The 21,252-nt window shown below is 40.9% G+C and overlaps 1 long non-coding RNA gene across 1 annotated transcript in view; it reads left to right on the forward strand.

Annotated features, from left to right (window-relative positions):
- LOC116592452 overlaps positions 1–20,992 on the forward strand; it is a 65,973-nt gene extending 44,981 nt beyond the window's left edge. The window contains exon 4 of the long non-coding RNA XR_004286489.1: positions 20,779–20,992. This is a non-coding gene — a long non-coding RNA (uncharacterized LOC116592452). The remainder of the gene's footprint in view (positions 1–20,778) is intronic.
- Positions 20,993–21,252: the final 260 nt, after the last annotated feature.

The following is a 21,252-nucleotide window of genomic DNA, read 5'->3' on the forward strand; positions in this document are numbered from 1 at the left end:
ATGCTCTCACCTTGCCAACTCTTCTGGCATCTCGGGACTTTGCCGTCACTTCTCTTTACATTTCTTCCTTCCCTCAACTCCCATCCTTAAACGTCCCTGCAGAGTAACTCAACCAAACCGTTCGCCAGGTCTTCCTCCCAAACTGAGTTCGCAGCCCAGTTTTTACGCACCTTAAGCCCATGGAAGATTAGCCTGACTAAAAACCACCTCCATTAACATACCCGGAGGTCAGAGATACTATGATGTTCTCTTATGGTAGCACTGCCCTCTTCTTCACAATTGATTTTCTCCTGTTTATCTGATTCTGTTACTCTGCCCCTTCTCCTCACAAAAAAGCTAGGGTAAAAACACCTAGTGTCCTTCCTATTCTACATTTTTGTCTAGAATCAAAGTGGTTTAGAGATGACAGATGGAGGCCTTAAGAAAGAGAAATCAATCCCCCCAAAGTCTGGAGCCTGAAGCCTAGTGTAGAAGTGGAGGGGGAGGGAAGTTTCCTTTACTTGGCCTTGGTGGCTGCCTAAGATGCTATATCTTAAGGTCTAGTTCAGAGGAGTCATCACCTTGATTCTTGAATTGCCTCTGTTCCCCACAGGCCTCCTCTGACCTTTCATATGTATTTTATATGTACTAAGTAAAGCAGGCTGCTGAAATACACAAACCCTGAACTCTCAGAGACCCAAAACAATAAAGTTTCTTTCTAATTCCTGTTGCAACCTAATGCAGGTCTTATGGCCTTCCATGTGATCATTCAGAGGCCCAGAGCTCTTTCCTTTGTGGTTCCTTCTTCCTCTTCATCTTCTTAGAAGCAGGCAAATGGAGAAAGCGATTATCTGGAGATACATGTGTTCTCGTGGCCCACTGGCTCCCTTGACTTTTTAAAAAAATCTTCTGCTCACATTCCATTGGTGAGAAGCAATCAACAGCCCACCTGCATGTAAGGAGTGGGAGATGTGGTCTCTGGCTGGCCAGGGGGATCGTGAATCTGTGGTGATCAACTAACCATGTGTATCACATGTCTTTAAAGTCCAAATTTCCATCTGGGGATTTTTTTCTTCCCCTGGGCCTCCCTACTTTCTTCTAGCATGATTTCTCATCTTTTCAGCCCAGGCCACTCCTCTTAATCCCTTATAAACTTCCCCCAAATGCTTTCCCTTCTCTTCTCTCCATTTGGTACCTAACTTAATACATTTCTTCTCCCTGAAAAGGTTCACTTGTTTGGGGGGCACCTATACTTTGGCCTGTTTCTGGACTTTAGCTTTTCTCTTGCTGGCCAAGCTTGTGTCTCTTTGTTTCTGATTCCACTTCATGAATGTGCTGTCACATTCCCAGGATCCCTCAGGACTCTAAGAGTCCCGAGGCCTTCTGCCCAGCCAGGGGCTACACTTCTCATCCTCCCCCACCTACCCACTGTCTAGATGGGCGAAGTGACTGATTGTCGCCAAAGGAATGTGAGCCCAAAGAGGGGTGTGTGTGTGTGTGTGTGTGTGTGTGTTTAGACCTGAGTAGTTAAGAAATAGGACCTTTCTCTTCAGGCTCTTTCCCCATCTGCCAGCTGCTAAGAGGAAAAAGGAGCCATTAGGTGCAGCGGGCCCAGGCTCTCGATGATCACACAAGCTTTACAGCTTGCCTTAGACTGCTGACTCACTCTCAGGGAAGCAGTATCTATAGCAATGATGTCATATGTATGAAAGTTAGCTTCTGACACCACCTCAACCCCTTCCTGACTTCTGTCCTCCCATGTGGCCACTGTCCCCTGTTTTTCTTTGCCTTCTTCCTAGACTATTAAAAGCTTAAGGTATAAGACTTTCAAAATAGCTTCCTCAATAAAAGTATTTTCTAATAAGATTTCAAAACTCAGTAAAGGAATTATAGGCACCGTGACAGGCAGAGAGGAAGATATTTTTGAAGAAGGTATTTGCCCATAGCTCTTTAAATCTCCTACAGTTATTAATATCTACCATTTACTGCTGATTACCACAGACTGTGCTTAGCACTCTATACGTGCTTTCATTGAATTTTTTCCACAAACTTAGGTTTATATTAGTATTTGTCTTCTCCAACTTTTGGGCATCTGAACTAGGGACCATTCCTGGGAAATCTGCCAAGCTGTCTCCTTCTTCTTTTCTTACTCAGTTTAAAACATCTGCTTATTTCCCCCCTGGCATCATAGTTCCATTCTATTCTCTCCATCCCACGGGACTATAAGTTGATATCTGAGAACATCCCTGTCACTTACCTGCATAACTTTCTTGTCCTCTGCTCATTTTCAAAGGCAGGTGAGGCAGCCTAAGTCTTCTACATATTTATAAACCCCATAGAACTTAACTAAGCAAATTTTTCATAGAAGATGCTTAATGACCATATATTTGAATAATAGATGAATTCTAATGATTTAAGTATTTACATTCCAACCACCCCCATAGTTCCTAAACCTATCTGTATATCAGAATCAAACAGGGGAATTTGTAATGATATCAAAACTTTTTGGGGTGGGTTTCAGAAATCTCTATTTTTAACAAGTTTCTTAAGTGATTCTGAAGCAGCCAGTTTGATCTCAACCTGCCCACTGGTGTTTGAGAACCTACAGAGCCCTCCATCTTTCTTCACCTCAGAATCCTGTAACATTTCCCCTTTCCTCCACCAGCCATGCTGCCCTAACCATTTTCTCTTAGCAGCCAAAACCCAGCAACCAAGTTGATCCATCATGAGACTTTCTCATCATGAGACAAAGATCTGCCCCAAAGTCTAGAAAATGTTTAGTTCCACACCAGACATCCAAAATTCCCCCTGCCAATCAGCCCCTTCCTACAAATGGGGGAATGTTCCTACAATTCAAGTAAGAAGAGAGACTATTTCTTGGACATGTTTCCCCACATTGCATATTTTACTGAGTTTGTCTTTAGACTATCTTCTCATCGTTTTCTTGGTGTTGAGGGGGGATCCCATGTTCTCAGATGACCCGAATCCAGTTTTCTCATGCTGACCCTACCTGCAGCATACTCATTTGGGGAGCTTTTTGCAGAGAGGCTGCTAAAGTAGAACAGGCAGATTCAAGAAAACTGCCATCTGGTTTCCATGCTGCAGATGCCCACACGAGTCTTGAAAAATCTAGCTGGGGAGGAGGTGGAAGATCCTGTGGGCTGGCTGATAAAGGAAGAGATGAGAAGGGTACTTTTTTCCCCTTAATGTTGCAACAATTGGGTCTAATCACCATAATTTGAGAAAGAGAAAGAGAGAACATGCTCTTATCACTGTTGGGTAGAGCGAGCTAAAGGTTTCAGAAAACAACCTTATTTTTGAATTCTATATTCTAGAGACACACAGTGTATGGCCCCTTGATAGCTCTTTAGCGCTGCCCAAGAAGTGGAGTTCTTACCTAATCCCTCCCACTTTCCCCCTTGCTTGTACTTTCCTGCCAAACTCCTGTTGTGACCAAAGGAACAAGGCAAGTTTCCATCTACTTGTATGCATGTTTATATTCTTTCATTGTATATATTACATAGAACTATTTTCTACATTGGCTGAGGCAAGGTAGAAGTCAGGTTATGAAAATTCAGTTTGATTTTTTTTTAATTTAAAATTTTAGAGTTCCAAGAAATCCTAGAGATGATCTAATCCAGTCAGCCCTTTTCTAGGAAATAAAATTGAAACCCCAAGTGATGCTGCCCAAGTGCATGGTGAGACCATGACCAGATCCAGGGTGGTCTCACTAATGGGTCGCCCAGATGTCTCTTGAAGGACTGGTTGCCAGTGCTGCTGGGAGGGCCGCTAAGCTGGCCAACAGCATTCAGCTGTCAGCCTTTTTAGGATTTGCCCCAGTTGCAGAGAGTAGTCTCTCCTGGGAACAGGCCTTTCCTGGGGCAGCCCATATCCAGTGACTGACTGAGAAGGCAGTAGAAAAGCCCAGCCTTTAACTTCATGTGGGACACCTGAAAGGGCAATTTTCACTCCGGAGATCTCTGTAGTGTTGGCTGAGTCTCTTAGGCAGTCAGTCAGTGGGTCTCATTCTTCCTTTGCTTTCTTTTCCCCTTTTCACAAATGTTCATCCCAAAGGCACTGCTGAATACACTGCATACTTAACCTTCCTCTGAGGGTGGCCAAGAGAACCAGTCTTGAATAAACCAAACATAAAAATTGTCTAAAATAAAGACTGGTTCCTGCTAAAATGTCATGTTGGAACTACCTGTGTGTGTATGTGTGTCCATCAGTGAGTGTATGTGGATTTTTTGTTTTGTTTTATTCAGAAGAAGTGGCCTACAGAAAAATAAACACACAAGGTACACAGTGCAGATTTCAGTCAGGTCCAGACTTACCCCAGAATTAATCTGTTCTTAAGGATCTATGTAAATTATTATGAATATATAAAATAGCCATACATTTAAAAATATTCTTACAAATTTGACATTTGAAAGGCGACTCTAAATGTATACCACATTTTCAACCATTTGGCAAATAACTTAGTTATTTTCATCTCTCTCCTCTTTCTATTTATATCCATGAACATTACGTTGTAAGTGTATTGACACACTGACATTTTAAAGCCTTTTTATTTTAAGCCATTTGTCTTTGAAGATTCTTCACCACCATCCCCTGTCTACTCCCTCTTAAGAATGAAAATATCAGAGGGATAAGGATGCAAATATATAACTAAAAACAGAGCTCCTGTTTGATGAATAAGTAGCCTTATTAGATTATAGAAAGGACAGACTGCTACTTCTGGATACATTTTGTAAGTCTAGAAGGCCCTACGTTTGTTTCTCAGTGAATAATAATAAAGATGGACGAGAAGAAAGGAAAAGAAGTACTGAGGAATGAAAGTAGAAGATGTTGATGTTTTAAAATATAGTATATATTTTTGGGAGAAAATCATCATAAAACTTAAAGTTGAGGGGCGCCTGGGTGGCTCAGTGGGTTACAGCCTCTGCCTTCAGCTCAGGTCATGATCCCAGGGACCTGGGATCGAGCCCCACATCGGGCTCTCTGCTCAACATGGAGCCTGCTTCCTCCTCTCTCTGCCTGCCTCTCTGTCTACATGTGATCTCTGTCTGTCAAATAAATAAATAAAATCTTAAAAAAAAAAAAAAAAGCCTCTGCCTTCAGCTCAGGTCATGATCCCAGGGTCCTGGGATCAAGCCTCGCATCAGGCTCTCTGCTTGGCACGAGACTGCTTCCCTTCCCCTCCCTGCCTGCCTCTCTGCCTACTTTGCCTACTTGTCAAATAAATAAATAAAATCTTTAAAAAAACAAAACCCAAAAAACCCTTAATATTGATACATGTAGTAAAAAGAGAACAGATTATGAAGAATTGCACTATGCCCTTAGTGATGCCATCCCCCTTATAAAACATTTTAATACTGAGATATTTTATTTTACTGTTAAATTATTAGTATTGTATTCTACATTGGTGAATTTACTTATCAGCATCATCATTTTGGGCCAAATCCTAGCCTCCACATTTCTAATAGAAACTCCATAGAATACAGAAATGAGATCATTTTGGCAAAATCTACACGATGAGAATATAGGGCATCCTTTCCCTACAATGTCAATCTAACATTTATGGAACATGAACTCTGCACCAGGAGCTAAGCGCCTACACATATTAACTCATTTACCTTTCAACATCCTCTTGCAGGCCGGCTACATCACTTTACAGTTGTATTATCCTTTGTACTTTACAGTTGGAGAAACTGATTTGGTGATGACTCTGGTCTGGAAGGCAGCTGTCCGCTCTGCGCTGGCCCTGACTATGCCAGGGCTTATGGCGTGACCTTGGGCTGCCACTTCCAGACAGTCAGTTTCTCATTCGAAGCATGTGGATGCTCCATCGCATCCTCTTGAAGGAGTCCCCTTCCCCTAAGATAGGACTGTGCACTTCTCTATTTTGTTCCTAGAAAACTTGATTTTGGAATTGCTAAAACATTTTCTGTGGCTTTAAAAAAAAAAAACGGATTTTATAATGAAAACCTCAGCATTTGTCTGAAGGTGCAAAATGATGTTGCCTGCAGATTTTGTCTTGGAAGTGAGAAAAAAATAAGAAATTGTGGTTGTGTGGATCACTACTTCAAAAGAAAAAAATACATATACATGTGTGTGTGTATGCTTAGAAGAGGGTGGCTTGTAAAAAAAGTCTTTAAGGAGAGGTGAGGGGTATAAGAGAGGGGAATTGAACACCACAACAGGTTTTTCCCTTTAGAAGACCATCTGCTGAAATTCTGAGCATGAGAACAAAGTAGGATTTGAAGGATCTGGAATAAATGAAGTGAAAGAATTGCTGAGAAATCTTTTGACTGAGCAATTTCCAGACAAGTGAAGGAAGTCATGTGACTTGCCCTTCTGGTCCAACAAAAGTATGCAGGATCTTGGAGGGCAAACTGTGTCGCGAGGCTTCTCTGACTGAAAGCATGTGATTCAAAGACCGTAATAACAGAGCCCGCAGCAAGGGGGAAGGCAGATTTCAGAGTGCAGGCATTCAGGCACTCCACACGGGAGCCAAGAGGGCAAACCTCAAGGCCCAGGGAAGTGAAGAGAATTACAAAGCTCAGTGCTCTGGGAATCCACGTGCTGAGGATTCACAGCGTGAATTTTAGAAATGAGATTGATGCTTGAAATCTTTTACTTTCTTAAAATATGGAAAAGACACCAGGAGGGGGGAAAAACTTTCCCAACAAAGGCACTAAGTGGTAATCCTTGGGCTCTTCAGCCATCTGTTTTGAAAGGTATGGCATTAATCTATCATGTCTTCTAAAGCTGCTGACTTGTTGGTTTTTTTTTTTTTTAATGTAAGAAATTATGAATCAACTGAATTAGCAAGCTTATCTACTGTTCTTATACTATCTCATTTAGGGTAACATTAATAACAGAAGATGCTCTACAATGCAAGAATTAAAGCAATAGGAAATATACATTTTTTAAAAACCTACCAAACCCTTCTTAGAGGAAAGCAGCAAGGATACAAGGGCCTGAGAAACTAGAGAAAAGGATAGAAGATCCACCCAGGGTTATTTTTAGCTGTTGTAATTTTTAAATTTTATGTGTTAAAAGTAAAGAAGAATTCCTCAGAATAGAAATTAAGATTCATCACTGAGAAAGAAAAATAATGGTATACACGTTTTCCAAGACTTACAGGATGTTTTAATCTACCTGCTAGATTTATGACCTACTACAGTTCTCCATGCCTCACATTTTCAAAAATGGAAAAATCTGCAAATAATAAAGTGCTTTGTACGTTTTTTTTTTTTTTTTTATGGTTAGAAACTGAGGTTTTAAGCACTGAGCTGGGCCTTGGGTTCTCGACCCACGTGGACACTATTGCTTGGGTCTCAGGGATGGGGCTGTGGTATCTGTTGCTTCCTTTTCTATCTTTAATTCAGATTGTCAGTAACTTTTCATCCTGGCCTTTCAAAGAGGAGCCAGTCTCAAACACTGCTTTTTGGCTCCTGATTTTTTCATGAGTGCTTTTGAAATGATGGACTCCGCACACTTTCAGGAGGCCAGGAATGAAGGGCATTGGAACAGAAAGCACCTTTACCTCCTTTCCCTTTAATTAGGGAGAAGAGAGCAAACGGCCCATTGGCCTCTGACCTGCAGGGCCTGGTGGGCAGCATCTGGCCTTCTAGAGAGGCCAAGAGGAGAAAGAGGTGGCGGCTGACCTGCCTCTCTTCCTTGAGCTGCCCTACATTGCCCGAAAGTTCTCCCAATCAGGCCAAAAGCCCCCGAGAGATGACTGCAACCAGCCAAACCACCTGCCTTAGGTCCGGTCTCCTCTGGTCGTGGCTTTGGGGACTGAACTGGAACGAGGATCATAGGTGAATGCTATAGTTGGGATTTGAGCCATTTCTTCAGGTATCTCTTGGTCAATAGCCTTTCTGAGAGTAGCCTGGCATGCCATTTCTTGCCATCCGTGGTTGCCAGGTGGCTCCTGGGGCCATTAGGCACTAGCGAGCCCTGTGCAGTTAAGTTCTTCCTGTCCTTGAAAAGGTCCAGGCACATTGCAGAGTAGTTTCAAGTTCCTCCATTGCAGAGCTTCCTGTGAACTTCAAAATTATTTGGGAACCAGTTTGAAGGGTTTAGACATTTTTAGTAAAGATATCTCCCTCCAATTTCCTTTTCACCGTTACTTCATTTAGCCCCAGGTATTTCTCTTCTGGATATATGGAGACTGCTCTTAATTAGTCTTAATGCCTTAGAGCTGTCCTCTTTCCCACCACCTGAACATCTTCCCATATTGACTGTCACTCAGCCCTCCACTGCCTACCTTGCATTCTCTGATGGGCATTGAGGCCCACCAGAGTCCGGCTGTCTCTGTCCAGCCCCTCCCTTAATGAACCCTACCCCCTTCATTCTCCTTACCCTACCAGGCAGGGCTCCATACTCTTTCCACCTGGGCCAGCCTTTTGACATTCTGATTTGCTAGCACCTACTGCAGACTCACTTTGAGATGTCAGGCCCAGTGTCACCTTCTGTGGGAAGACTTCTCTGATCCTCTCACACTGGGTCAAATACCCCTCTGCTGGGCCCCTACCACTCTTTGCTTCTGCCCACAATGAACTTAACTGTGCACATGTCCATCACCCTCACCAGAGTCTGAACTTCTACAGCCCAGGAGTTGTGTCTTCCCCCATCCAGTCCTCAGACACTGGTCCGGTCCAGGGCTTGACATGTGCAAGAGCTCAATACATGTTTGGGGAATGAATAAAGGGTTTCATTGACCCCAACAACCAGAGAGAAGGAGCTGCCTGCCACTGGAAGAAGATCTGGCGGCTTCTTCCATTCTCCTTGCCTCACTGGGGCTAAGAGAGTGCCAAGATTCCCCAGTCTCCTCTTGGCAGCCAGGAGGAGGGTGAGGAGAGGGGCCTTTATTCCTCCTCCAGATGGCTGGAGCTGGGATGGAGCCCAGCAGCTGTGTTTGGGTGGAAGGCAAGAGGGCAGATGGCCTGGTGTCTGTTTGCAGACAGCCTGAGAAGCTGCAGCCCTGGTACAAGACATTCTCCGAGGTAGACTCACTAGGACAGCGGTAAAGTGAGGCACACGCCAGGGCGGGCCACTGTGTTAGCATTCACCGCTCAAACACTGACCAGCCTGATTACAAAACAACATAAAGAGAATCCTTTGTGCATAAGACCCTTGTGTTTCTTCTGGTCTTAGCTTTTAATGTTGCCATCTAAACAAAGCCTTTCCTATATGAAAACTCTCTTAATTACTATCATTTAAAAATTGGTTTAACACAAGCAAGCCTCATTAGATTTCAATTTCGTTGTCTGCAAATTTTGGCAGCCATTGAATTAGTCACCCAACCAATCCTGGTGGTAGGGAGGAGTAAGTAGAAGAGGGATTCTTCATTGCTGAAAGATTTTTAGAACCAGAATATAATACAAGGCATAGAAATTTGTACCAGGGCACTAGTCTCATGCTTGCATATGTAGATCAAAATAGGCTTATTGATCTCTTCATATCATCAAGAAATTCTTCCACTAAAAAAAAAAAAAAAGCCAAGATCCTGAAGGACCAGGGTAAGAGCTGAGGGAGGTGCTGTCACCATCTGCCTGATTGCTCCTCCTCTCTTGATCCAAAGCCAGTGAGCCTAAAAAGCGTGGCACTTGTGTCCTGGGGTTGTATGCATGGCTTCCTTAAAATGCCAGTTTGTAATGGACATGCTTGCAAGACAGCCCCCTTCCAAGTCTTCGATTTTTCGAGCCTCCATTGTGATCATCTTTCCCTAATTAAATATTGAAGCCATGACCTTTAATCACTTTTGAGTTTCTTCATGTAGTGAAACCAAGCATTTGAAAAATGGCATGTCATGGTGCTGTCACATAGCACAGGTATAAAACACCCACCCCCTAAAAATAATTTTTAACAACAATAAGGAATCTGATTCTACTCAGAATCCCTTAGGGACATCCTGGCGATGAAAGTGCAGTTGCCTTCTTTCTTCTCATCCTCCTGCCTCCCACCCCTAGAATACACAACTTTACGGACTATGTGGAGGAAGTACTCCAAATCAGGAACATTCAAATACCCACCATTCTTTAAGGCACCTGTAACAAAACAGCTGTGGTCAGAGGGACTCCAAACTTTCTTTCTTGTGTCTGATGCTTTAGTGTCCTCTCACCAAGGGTTCTTGGCTGTCAGATTGGCATTAGCCTGAGCTGTCCAGTATGGTAGCCGCTAGATACATGCAGCAAGATAAAAATTCAAAGGGAAATTAAATGAGATACTTAGTCCCTCACTCACACTAACCGCATTTCCAGTGCTCTGTAGGCACACGTTGCTAGTGCCTAACATATTAGCACAGATGAAGAGCATTTCCACCAGCACAGAAAGTTCTATTGGGGAGCACTGCTTCAGATGATTTAACTAGGCAATTTACTTTGGCATCAATTCAGGCTTGCTTGATTTCATGGCTGAATTGATCCACTGTTCGAACTTATTAATCGGTTCAGTTGGGCTAACTGTGCCCTGAGGCAGCTGTTGAGGAGGTGACAGAAGTGATTTGTTCCATAAAATGGCAATAGTAAAAGTGAAATTATGAACAATAGTAACAGCTGACATCTATTGAGCACTTATGATCCAGACACTGTGCTAAGCACTTCATCTGTGTTACTTCATAATCTTCACAAAGCTATTATTATCTTAGTGAGAAAGGAAGTTAATTGCAGAGGTAGAGTCTTTAGCATTCATCTAATCTGACACCCCAGATAACACAGCTCAGACTCTGGATTCAGATGGCCTGGGTTCAACTGAGTGATCCTTGGGTGTGTGTACCTCAGTTTCCCCATTTGGAAAATAGAGGAAATAATAGGATCTAGCTTATGCATTATTGTGGAAATTCAACATGAATGGTTCACGTAAAGTACTAAGGACCCTGTAGGTGTTAATTACTTTGATTATTTATCATAGGTGAGAAAAATCCAGGGAGTTTAAGGACATGCCCAAGGTCACACAGCGGATGCTAGCCTAGCACTCTTTCCATTATATCAACGAACTCCTCTTGCCTATGAGTCACATTGTGCCCTCTCTTCCACCTCCCACATGCTTTCAACTAGCTTGCTCCCTTTTATCATAACCACTTGGCAGCCAGCTGCTAGTATCATGAGTCGCATCAGCACTGTTCCATTGGCAAAATGTGCAATGACTGTCCCTTGGAAGCAGCCAATTTCCATGGCTCTCTGGCTTGTTGATATTTGGAGTGTAGCCTAGATCGTTTCCAAGGTCCCTGTCATTCCCAATGTTCTCAGAGGATTTAAGCTAAGAAAGCAAAGGCAGTTTTTCCTCTTAGGTAAAAGAGAATAAATCTTTTGACTCAGTTGTCTGGACTAAAGATAAGGCTCCTTAAGATTTTCTACAGTAGGATCATATCTGAGGAAGGAGAAAAGAGAAAGAAAAAAAGTAGTTCACTAGAGTGTCCCTATCCAGGTGACCACCTACAAGGTACAATTTATCGATGACATAAACCTTTCTGCCTCAGTTGACTGCTTGTTGGTATGTCAGAGTGGCCCCCAGTCCCAAGCCCTCTCTTTGGTTTATTTCTTGTGCTGGTCCAAGGTGCTCACATTAGAGTCCTTTTCCTAAGAGGACATCAACTCACTGAGTGTCCATGTGTTTGGATGTGTCCACTCTTATCTGGAAATTTCCGGACTGAAAAAGAAAATTCTCTTACACATCAGCACCAAGAATGGCCAGGCAACTAAAACAGCTGATTGATTTTTTATCTTACATACAGAACATGTGAGTCACAGTATTTTACCCTTCTCATTGGCCGCTAGGAAGCTCAGAACCAAATTTACAACCGATTTCTAGCAAGACATTCTTCAATATGGTATAGATTTGGCACACAAACCCTACTCATGGGGGCTTTTTCATATTTTGTTACACTTATTTCAGTTCTTCAATTCTTTTTAGCACAATGTAAAATATAGGATATAAGTAATAAAGATGATCTCTGGTATCATTTCAGGACCTTGAAAAATCCCCGGGCATCCCAGTCTATCAAGTTTTCTCCAAAAGACTTAGTTCTTCTCATTTCTTAATTGGAGGAAAATTATAAATTGTAGACACCTTTAATTCTGTTCTCTGTAGTGTGATGCCAGAGTGTTGCTCAGAGCTTGTGCTATAGGAGAGAGGTAAAATAAAGAGAAAGCACTGGTTAATCTAAAAAAGTAATTAGAAAAAGGAGGACCCCAAATATAAAAGGAAAGAATTGGAATTGAGGGGGTTGGTGTAGGGATACTGGAGAAAAATCTGCATGCATAATTGTTTTTCCTCAATCCAGTCTCAGGTACCAGCCAGCTCCATCTGGCACAGGTACCCAGGCAGGCTTTCTGCAATGCAGTTTTAGAATCTATTTTAAGTGTCCTATAGCAGCAATTCCCAAACTATAAAGTATGTACAGATCACTGTAATTCTTATTAAATGATTCTGATTCAGTAGGTCTGGGGTGGGGCATGAGAGTCTGTAATTTTAACAAGTTCCTAGGAGATGTAAATGCTGTTGGTCCAAGGTCCACACTTTGAACAGCAATGAACAGCAAAGATATGCAGAATATTTACAGCAGCAATTGGTGATAAAAAACCTTTGGACTCAAAATCTTCCTGGTTGATGTCGTCTCTTAAAGTCTTGCTGGTGGGGATATCTGAGGCTTACATCAAATTTCTTTCCAAACACTTGCATAGACCTCAGAATGCTTCTTGAGAACACACTTGCCCAGGCTACCCCACTTGGTAGACTGCCTCCTACAAGGCAAGGTAACTCTTTAGTGGATTAGCATTTACATCTGCTTCTTGCTATCTCTTGTAATTGCTAAGTTAGCTGGTGAGGGCTATCCTTTGGAGGGGGAGGAATGGGAAAGCCTTGTACCCAGAATGTATAAAGAACTCTTACAGCTCAATAATAAAATTAAAAGATGCTCAACACTAGTAATTATTAGGGAAACACAAATAAAAACCACAGTGAGACACTTCTTCATCCCAGTAGAATGGCTATATAATAATTTAAAAAAGAATATCAGGTGTTGGCAAGAATGTGAAGAAGTTGTAACTCTCTACATTGGTGATGATAATGTAAAATGATGTAGCCACTTTGTAAAACAGTCTGTCAGTTCCTCAAAATTTTAAACATCAGGTTTACCACACAACCCAGCAATTCTACAACTAGGTATATACTAAAGAGAAATGAAAGCATATGTCCACAAATAAGCCTGTACAAATGTTCATAGCTGCATTATTCATAATAGCCAAAAAGTGGAAACAACCCAAACGTCCATCAACCGATGAATGGTTAGAAAATGTGGAATATTCACACAAGGGAATTGTCTTAGTTCATTCAGGTGACTGTCACAAAATACCATAGAATTGGTGGCTTAAACAGTAAACGTTTGTTTCCCACAGTTTTGGAGGCTAAGAAGTCCAAGATCGAGGCATTGGTAGATTTGAGTATCTGGGGAGAGCTCACTTCATGATTCACAGACAACTAACTTCTCACTGTCCTCACATGGCAGAAGGGGCAAGGAAGTTCTCTGAGGTTCTTTTATGAGGGCACTAATTCCATTTATGAGGACTTTATCCTCATTACCTAATTACCTAAAGTCTCCATCTTTTAACACCATCATAATGAGGGTTAGGGTTTCAACATATGAATTTGGGGGAGGAGTATAAATATTCAGTCCGTTGCAGGAATATTATTTAGCAATGAAAATGAAAACACTGATAACACGCCACAATATGGATAAACCTTGAAAACATTATGCTAACTGAAAGCCAGTCACAAAAGGTTACTGGTTGTATGATCCCATTTATATGAAATACCCAAAACAGGCAAATCAATAGACAGAAAATAAATTAATGGTTGCCAAGAGCTAGGAAAAGGGATAGTGGGGAGTGACTGCTACTGGGTATAGTGTTCCTTTTTGGGATGATGGGAATGTTCTAAAATTAGATTGCACAACTCTGAAAATAAAAACTACTGAATTTTACATGTTAAATGGGTGGGTTTCACAGTGTGTGAATTGTGTATTAATAAAGTTGATAACAATTTTGTAGGGACAGAGAAGTGGGGAGCATGTCTTAAGAAAACCCTCCATGCAGGAGGTAGCACTCTGCCTCCATAGAGGTTTGTGCTTCTTTTCCCCCTCTTGGAGAACCCTACCCTTCACTATGTGCTGTCTCAGTTTTGGTAATATATCTACATTTAAAACAATCTCATCCCAACTTAGTCTTCAAGTATCCTTTCTGTATGTTTGCCACAGCTGATTACCTCCTGTGTTATGGTTTACTTATTTTTTTGAAACAGATTGGTTTTTACCTAAATATATATTTTTTCAGAAGAAACCTTATATCATTACCATAAATGGAAAACCAGTATTATTTACCATAAACTGAAAGTAACTTCAAAATAAGTGCCATGAAAACCAAACAATTTTATTAACTTCTATCTTGATACTGGTGCTTAACAAAATCTCTGAACCTGGGCCTGCTTTCTCATGTGTTTTGTTTTATTTATTTTTTAAGATTTTATTTATTTATTAGAGAAAACAAGCAGGGGGAGCAGCAGGAAGAGGGAGAAGCAGGCTCCCCACTGAACAAGGAGCCCGATGTGGGGCTCCATCACAGGACCCTGAGATCATGACCTGAGCCAAAGGCAGATACTTAACTGACTGAGCCACCCAGGCACCCTGGGCCTGTTTTTATTAAAGAGTTGTCAAAATTTTCAAGTGGAAAAACTTTCTTCCTGATTTAACCAGGATTGAAGAGTAATTTCAAAGGGAATACATTTCTCAGCATGTGATTCAGCATTCTATAATACCAAGTCCTAGCGCTATTTTGTGTACCGCCGTGACATACATTCCACACTGGGGATAGAGTTTAGCAGTGTACAATGTACTGTCTTGGCAATTTCTTCTGTGATCCTCCAAATCCTACTTTTCTTTGGAATGGAGTCCTGGTCTTTCCAATTACCAGAGTGCCTTTCCTTACAATCACCCATCATGAACCAAACCTAGCTAAGTCAGGATGGAATCAGGTCATAGGGTCACCCTCATGTTCCACCCTAAGAACATCCTCTTGTGCTTGTTATTCTTTGTTTCCTCACCCCCTCATTCCCCACCCCTTCTTTGACCTATTCTCTGTCCTGGGGATTACCTGCTAAAGACTGGATTGGATTCAGCTACAAAGCAGCAGCAGCAGAAGATGGATGCCCAAGAGAAGAGTGGCCAGGGTATTTGTCATTCCACTCGCTTCCTGCTTGATGAAGTGGTTCTGGAGTCTCGTCACCCCTACATAACTGCACACCCCTAAGAAGGCCCTATCCCCATGGTTCTAACTATTACTAGCTTCTATGAACTATTTCCTCACATTACTCTATCAGATCTAGAGGTGATAATGACATCCTATTGATGATGAGTCAGCAGTGATTTAGCATTCCTTGTTTGAGCCCTCTGTCCTAGTGACACTTCCATAATAATTTCTTATTAAAATATCGTCATATGAATGATCTGAGTTGGAGAAATTTTTGTTTCTTGCCAGATTCTAAGTGATACAGATGGAATCTTACTTTCCACTGTGTATGCATTTATATGTGTGTTTTCATGTGCTTGCATCACCTAGTCAAAATATAAAAATAATAAATCAAAGAAATAACAATATGACACATCAAAATTTGTGGAACACAGCCAAAGCAGTGCCTGGAGGGAAAGTTTTAACTTTAAAAGGAAAGAGTTGACAATTAATGATCTGAGCTTCTTTTGTAAGAAAGTAGGCAAAGAAAAACAAATGAAGCAAAAAAAAAAAAAGGACAAGAGCAGAAATTAATGAAACAGAAACTAAAAATGTATTCTTTGAAGTGATCAGTAAAATTGATAAACCCCTAGCATGGGATCAAGAAGCAAAATACATAAGTTAGCAATATCAGGAATAAAAAAGATGACATAACTATAGATCCTAAATATTTAAAAAATTTAAAAGAGTAATATACCTATGTAACTTTATGCCAAAAATGTAATATTATAGTTGAAATTGACAAATTTAATATTATAGTTGAAATTGAAACATAAATTACTTAAACTGATACAAAAGAAATAGGAAAAATAAGTTGTCCTACATTGATTAAAGGAATTGAATCTATAATTAAAAATCTCCCTTCTCCTCCACAAATCCCTACAAGCCCAACCCAGATGGCTTTGTTGATTATTTTTTTTCTGAACATTCAAGGAAGAATTAATATACTTTTAGAGGAGAAAGAAGAAATAATTCCAAACAAGTTTTATAAGGCCAGCATAACCCTGATACCAAAAACTGCTAGGGATATTGTAAGAAAGGAATGTTATAGGCCATTATGTCTTAAGATTACAAATACTAAAATCCTGAACAAAATAATATTAATAAATTGAATCCAGTGATAAATAGACATACATATGACCAAGTAGTTGCAAGAATAATTTAATACTCAGAAATCAATGTAATTCACCAAATAAACTAAAAAGAAGAATCATAGATCACCTCAAAACACACACAGCATTTGACAAAATTCAATAATCATTCTTGATATAATCTCCTAGCAACCTAGGATTAGAAGGGAGCTTCCTTAATTTATAAAGATATTTATAGAATACCTTGTTATTGTGAAATAGCAAGGTATTATGAAATAAATGTGATATTGACCTGAAGATAGGCAAATAAGTTGACAAAATAAACTACAGAATCCAGAAATATACCCAAATATATACAATTCCTTGATGTGCAAATTAACACAATGGCAAATGGATCATCTTTTTTTAAAAGATTTTATTTTTAAGTAATCTCTATACTCAAGGTGGCGCTCTAACTGAAAACCCCATGTTCAAGAGTCACACACTCCACCAACTTGAGCCAGTCAAGCACCCTTTTAATAGTGGTGTTACAGCAATTGTATATCCATGTATAAAAAAATAAACATTGTCTCTTACCTGACATCAAACACAAATTATTAATCTAAGATTGATAATAGACCTATATGTGAAGGGTGAAACAATAAATCTTCTAGAAGAAATGTAAAATATTTTCATGAACTTGGACTAAGGGGAAAGATTTACTAAATAAGACACAGAAATTGCTAACATAAGAAACTGATAAATCTGACATAGTTAAAATTAAGAACTTCTGCCTGCCAAAAGTCAGACACTTGTAGGGGAGAGAAAAGATAAGCCATAGCCTAGGAGAAAATATCTGAAATGTACATATCCAACAAAAGACTTGTATCTAAATGTATAAAAGATTCGTATAAATCAATAAGAAAAACACAAACAGCCAAATACAAAATGGGCAAAAGACTTGAACAGACACTTCACAAAGGAGGATATGCAAATAGCTAATAAGCATATGAAAAGGTGCTCAACAACATTACTCCTCAGAGAAATGCAAATTAAAACACAATGATGTAACCCATCAGAGTGTGTGATTCCATCCAACAGAGTGGCTGAATTAGAAGTCTGATGATACAAATCATTATTAATTAGGATGTCAAGCAACTGGAATTCTAATACATTGCTGGTGAGAGTAGGGATTTGTACAACTCCTAAAAAGCCATTTGGCATTAGACATTAAAGGTAAACACACAACTGTCTTATGACTCAACAATCCCATTCTAGGTATATCCCAAGAGGAGTGAAGCCTATGCTACCAACTGACATGTGCCAGAATGTTCTTAGCAGCTTCTTTAATGATAACCAAAAATTGGGAACAACCCAAATATCCATCAGTAAGAGAATGGGTCAATAAGTCATGGCCTATTCATTCAATGGAGTCCTATGCAACAAGTTTTTAAAATACACAAAACCACATAAGTGAATCTCACAAATATTAAGCTGAGCAAGAGAACCCAGACACAAGAAAGTACAGTGTACAATTCCGTTTATGTAAATGTCAAGAAGAGGAAAATGCTGTACTTCATTTTATAGCAACTAATCCCAAATGCACACAAAAGGTGCACTTGTATAGTACAGGAAAATATAATAATGTCCACTCTTTAAATAAAAAGACATGATCAAAGGAATCAATTAATTGACTGTATGCGAGCAAGGTCTTATAATCTAATCACCACCTAACAGGGAGACTGAGTAGGAGCGTGATATACTTAGACATTCATAAAAAAGCCAAAAACAGCCCTTGCCAAACATTACATATCAGACCCCTGTGGTGGAATAATATTTTAAGATATTAACCACAGGGGCCCCACCCAGCCCCAGGATTTTCCCATGGCCCTTCCTCCCACTCAAGCTCAATGCACTTTGCCTCCGGGCAGGAATGACATAGGGAGAGGAAAAGAAGCCTTTGTACTTCCAAAAGCCTAACCCACAGCAGGGACCAGAAAGAGCACAGGGCATAGGACAAAAGATTCCAGAAGAATAAATAATGACTCAGAGCCAGTTTTTCCCACCCTCCAAACTAGCTTTCCCAAATCCCCTGGGTTGCCAGGAGAAGAGGACTAGAAGGGAGTATAAAAAGCTGGGTCCCTGAAGAGGTCATCTGTTCCTGTCTTCCCTGGGGTCTGTTGTTGGGGGAATGCTGGAAACCCCACACAGATCTGAGGGATCCAAGTGCAGAAGGTGTGTATTCTTATTGCCCAAGTGGAACCCAAGTGGTGATAAGCCTCCCCCGTTTATCCAGCACTGGGCAGGAAGCAGGAGCAATGAAAGAAAATGGTTAGGTGGGGTGTCTGGGTTGATGAACCTGCAAGAGCCCCATAGAATTGCTCATGCTCCCAAACAGAAAAGGAAGATGCACTAAAAAGTGGGCCCAAGAGTGGACTGAGAGAAGCAAAAAGAGCCACACTTGGAGAGCCCCAGAGGTCAGAAATGGGGATGAGATAAACATACACGTGTGGACCAAGGGGAGGGAATACACATCTAAGCAGATGTCAGCCTAGTAGCTGTCCCTTCCCAATGCCGTGACACAGTATTAGCCTCCTGGAACTTAGACCCAGCCTCACAGAGAAGGAGGAACTCTGAACGAATGTTAAGTTTCTAGCAGCAGACAGGATAAAAGCTGAAGTATGAGTACAGTTAAAAAATAACAAAGAAAATTCTGCTTCTTGCATGGGTGGGTATATGGCCTGGGGTTTGTTGCCCACGTTATGCTTTCCTACAGGGCAGGCTGTTAGTCTGTGGTGTATTCTAGTCTGTGGTGTATTCTACCTACCTGCTTCTTGGCCCCTCCTAAGCTGCACAACAAGACTTGTCTGGAGACTCTGGATTTCCCTGCACAAATTCCCATGACCACTGCCAGTTCTAGGCACCGAGAAGCAGCAGTAGAATGGGCAAGGTGGCCTCACTCATTTGCGGGATATGTGGCAACAAAAAAGCACCAATATATGAGAATTCTCAGACTTCCTCTCCCAAGTTCATTGCAGTGGGTTCTGCCTTAACCCGTCCAGCTTTAATCATTCTAGTGCCCACTGGGAGAGATCTGCCTTTGCCAGAGAGGTTCTTCAGGAGGCTTGTCTGTGGAACTGAGAGGCAAAAGGGAAAGGTGGAAGAATGTGAGAATCTCATTAGCATCCTGGGAAAGGAGTTTGCTGAGCAGTGGGGAAGTTTGCAAGGTGTGAAGCAAGTGGATGGAGAAGAAAAGGTAGCTTACAAATTATGTTTGTAATTTGCCCTAGACTAGTAAATTATGTTCACAAATTTTCCCTAGACTAGTATTGCTTTGCTTTGTGCTTGAGTAGTAAATTTGTCAGATATTTTGAAATTACTTTTAGATGGCTCAGACTGTACCACTTTTAGCTACAGTTTCAATAGAATCACAGTGACCTACCCGCCACAATTCTCTATAATAACTCTTTTGAGTGGCAAGTTTCATTGCTCTTACTAGTAAGCAACAGCAAGCTACACATTCTCATGGATTTAAGCTTAAATGTCATTTATTTAAAAGTTTTTGGGTAACTCACAGAAACTGAAGGGCAGTAGAGAACTGGGCTTGGATCTATATATCTAGAATGATTCTGAAACCTCAACATGAGTCTTACAAGCTTTATCATCTCAGTTTTCCTTTCCTTCACTAACTTTGGTTCCAAGGTGTGGCTGAGAGTCAAGTCCAGGTCATGCACCTGGGATCTTGGAAGGTGTATAATTGTCTTTATCAGCTTCACGGAGGGTGGTGGTGGACTCTCTCTGATACCTTAACCCGGAAAGAGGAGGAATGTTTCCAGAATTCTCCATTAGAGGGAGTCATTGGCTGAAAACCAGAAAGATGGGACTTGTCTACCACTGAGGTCAGCTACCTCAAAAGCCCTGCCTTTGGGCATCAGATTTCTTCTTTAGTACTTGTTTAAAAATGCAGATTCCATGTTCCTTCCTCTGAGCTACTGAATCTGAGTCTATGAGAATTGGGTCCTGGAACTGTATTTGTTTTTAACCAGCATCCCTAGTAATTTTTATGTACCTCAAGCTTTAATGTATACCCCCAACAGCAAACCTGATATTCACTCTAAAAATCCACATATGTTGGAAGCATTGTTGCCTTCCAACCTGGGGTAGTTGAGAGAAAAAGTATAACTCTATGGAGGTTGTCCTCTGTATAGCTTTGGAGTGTAATAGCTATTAGTTTGGATCCTAGTTCTACCCTATATAGCCCTGCAATTTTTCAAAAGTTACTTTATCTCTCTGAGCCTTGGTTGCTTTGCCTGTAAAATGGGATAACAATAGTATTAATCCATATTAGTTAAAGTAGGACAAGTTATGCTGCTGTAACAAACAAATCCAAAGATTCAGTGACTTAAGGGAGTCAAAGTTTATTTCTTGTTTCACAGGAAGGTACAGATGGATGGCTGTCCCTGGCAGCTCTCTCTGACCATGTGGGCTCCTTTCACTGGGCACAACTTGGAGTCAATTGCTTGCAATTTTGTAGATGAAGAAGAGAAAGCAAAAAGGACATTGGGATCTTACATGACCAGGCTAAAAGGAGGCACCTACCTTTTGCCTGTATTCAATCTGTCAGAAGTCTGTGGTGTGACCAACCTGACTGCAAAGGCAGGCTGGGAAATGCTGTGAAACACACAGATTTGGTAGAACACCAATGGTTTCAACTACAATTATCTCATAGGATTATCATGAGGACAAAATGGGCCACATGTATGAAACACCTACAAATTTGTTTTCATTCCATTTTTTTTTTTCTGTTTCTGCTCTAAAGGAGGAAAATGCCAGATGGTAGAGTTTTCATGGCTTTATTTACCACAAATAAAACATGCCCATGAGCTGCCTATTCGTTTACTTTGCTGTGC

This window comes from Mustela erminea, chromosome 1 (assembly GCF_009829155.1).
Source record: "Mustela erminea isolate mMusErm1 chromosome 1, mMusErm1.Pri, whole genome shotgun sequence".
In the NCBI taxonomy this organism is placed as follows: domain Eukaryota; kingdom Metazoa; phylum Chordata; class Mammalia; order Carnivora; family Mustelidae; genus Mustela; species Mustela erminea.